Genomic DNA, 3182 nt, shown 5'->3' on the forward strand with positions numbered 1-3182 from the left:
TATATACATATATATATATTATTCATACCTTCTGTGTATAGGACGCAAGCAGATTTTGACATCAAATTTTGGGGTTAAAAAAGTGCGTCTTATACACCAAAAAATACGGTAGTTTATGGGGCCATAGCCATCCTGTTAACGATATTGATGTTGCTGAGGTGACGAAAGCTCTCACTGGGTATTCTAGGAATTTCTTGGTAGTGACAAAGGGTTGGTGGAGGGTTCACCAATTCAACATTTATTACTGAGAAGGCCTACTTCTTGATTTGTTTTAAATTTCGTGCAAAGCTACACGAGGGCTATCTGCACTAGCCGTCCCTAATTTAGTAGTGAGAAACTAGAGGGAAGGCAGCTAGTCATCATCACCTACCGCCAACTCTTAGGCTATTTTTACCAACGAATAGTGGGATTGACCGTCACATTATAACATCTCCATGGCTGAAAGGGCGAGCATGTTTGGTGGAACGGGGATTCAAACCCGCAATCCTCAGATTGCAAGTCAAGCGCTCTAACCACCTAGCCATGCCGGCCCGCCTTCTTCTTACCTGGCTCTAATGTAGAACATGATTTAATAATTTTATTTATAAGATATTTTGAAAAAAATGTTAGTTGTAGTTACAAAAATAGTTTCCTTAACTTGATTTTTTTTATGTACAAAACATTTTGATTTATTTTATTAGCTTATTTTTTACTATCTTAACTAATGTTTATATTTATGATTTATTTCACTTAATATCTGGAATTTTTTCTCACGTCAAGGGGGCTCATGTACGACTTTCGTCTAGGGCCTCGCCATCTCTAAAGCCGCCTCTGATCACAGTTGTATCCAAAAATTTAAATAACGGCTTCCTTTTTTCAAAGTCCACACAGGCTGGCTCATTTATTTTAAAACACAATTTGACAAAACGAATTATTCTTCATGCTCTGTTATTACAATACAGTCTGTGATAATTTCCCTTTAAAATCACCACTATACGCTCTTTATTGAACTGCATAATGTATGATTCATAAACAAACTTACGATAAAGTATCGCTTCTAAAAAATAACTAAGTTTAATACTCACGCTATATAAATTATCAAAATCATAACACTCCCATGAAATTTAAATTGAAACAGTCATGTACATCTAACACTCTTTCTCTGTTATCAGATGTACATGTTAAATGGCTGTACCTGAATCTTAAAATCTCGCTGATCTGACTATTTCCATATGTCGCATAAGGTTCCATTCTGTTTGAAAATACCAATATCTTTATTATGGAATAGATGAACAGTGTTTTAGTTTATTTTCTTTTTCCAGCAGTAAGAAACGAAATTTTCAAATCAAAGTCGTCCGACTCCGATATAAATGACAAAGAATTATTTGAGGAACTAAGAATGTGTACTAGGATTGTACCTCCAAATATAAACATTCATGATTCACTGAAATATATTATAGATAATAATTTAATTGAATGTTATCCTAATTTTTATGTAGCATTAAGAATTATATTAAATTCCGATTACAGTTGCTTCAGCAGAAAGATATTTTTCAAAATTGAAATTAATAAAAACTTACTTAAGATCTACTATGTGTCAAGAGAGGTTACCGGCATTGGTTATTCTGTTTATTGAACATAATTTGGCTTCAAAATTAAATTATTCCTCTGTTATAGATGAATTTAGCACTACCAAATGTAGAAAAATGAAATAAAATTGTAATTGGACCTATTCAATAAATTGTTGTGATCGTTGGATTTATATCGGTAGAAAAAACTATCGCTGAAGAATTAACAAATTGCGTACTTTTACAAATCAACAACCTAGGACTGGACATGAAAAACTGCCGTGGACAAGGATACGATAAGGGAGCTAACATGCGGGGGGGGGGGAGAAAGAAGTGGTGTAAAAGCAAGAATACTAAATATTAATCCTTTAGCCTTCTTTACACCTTGCGGATTTCACGGTTGGAATTTAGCGCTTGGTGATGCAGCAGCGTCTTATACAAAGGATAGATTATTTTTTGGTGTTTTGCAAAGGCTGTATACGTTATTTTCTGGTTCATCCAAAAGTTGGATTATGGTAATAGAAAGAGTAAATATTACTGTCAAGTCTTTGGCCGAAATCAGATGGGAATGCAGAGTGAAGAGTGCGAAGGCCTACCCGATACCAATTAAAAGATATTGCTGATTGCCGAGAAAAACTGTTAGAAATAAGCAGCGATCCAACATTTTGTAGTGAATGTAGTTCGATACAAGAAGAAATTTTGTCGTATGAGTTTGTACTTTCTTTAATAGTGTGGTACGATATTTTAGTGAAAATAAACCTAACTAGTAAAGTATGACAACAGTGTAATATGCAGTTGGACACGGCATTGAAACATTTTGAGGAATTTCTGTGCTGGCTAGATGATTATAGAGGAAGCAGGTTTGACTCTGCTATATTGACTGTCAATGAAATAGCTGATGAAATGGTCATTCCGAGGAATTTTAAAGAAATTAGGCTACGTAAGAAGAAAATATATTTTGATTACGAGTGCCCAGACTAGTGCTAACCCTGCAGACATTTTCAGAACTGAATACTTTAATGTTATCGTCGACATGATTCGTGGAAGTTAAAAGCCTACTACACCAATTTTGATTTTCTCTATAATATTTCATTTTTAAAGAACAAGTCTGATGAAGAATTTTTACAGTTGTAAAGAACTACAAGTGCTACTTACGCTGTCTGAAATAATGTTTTTCAATGTCTCCCGACTTTTCAGCAACGTGACGCAATATCATCGTCATTTGTTCAGTGTGACTTACATCTGTAGTACAGTTCAGAATTATTGAATAATATTTTGCTTGCTGTATATTTGGAATAATTGCAAATTTAACATGCTTGGACATCAATGCTATTAACTCATTTTGAATGTTTTTTCCCAAATAATGATTACTAAGACTATTATCTTTTATGCATTGTAAGTGTTCTCGAAGAGTAGGATTAAACTTCGCAATAAACTTAACCAGATCTAAGAAGTTTCCACTTCTCTCATGTTCTAAACTATCCCTATGTCCTCTATATGCCATGTTATGCGATGCTAAATACTGAATTATGGCCATGAGTCTTTCCAAAATATCATGCCAGCGTTGCTTTTCCTGCTGTATTTGATTTTGAATCGCTGTATCAATAGTCTTCCCGTATCTCAGCCAGTTTTTTT

The sequence above is a fragment of the Limulus polyphemus genome, unplaced genomic scaffold (assembly GCF_000517525.1).
Source record: "Limulus polyphemus unplaced genomic scaffold, Limulus_polyphemus-2.1.2 Scaffold23, whole genome shotgun sequence".
NCBI lineage: Eukaryota > Metazoa > Arthropoda > Merostomata > Xiphosura > Limulidae > Limulus > Limulus polyphemus.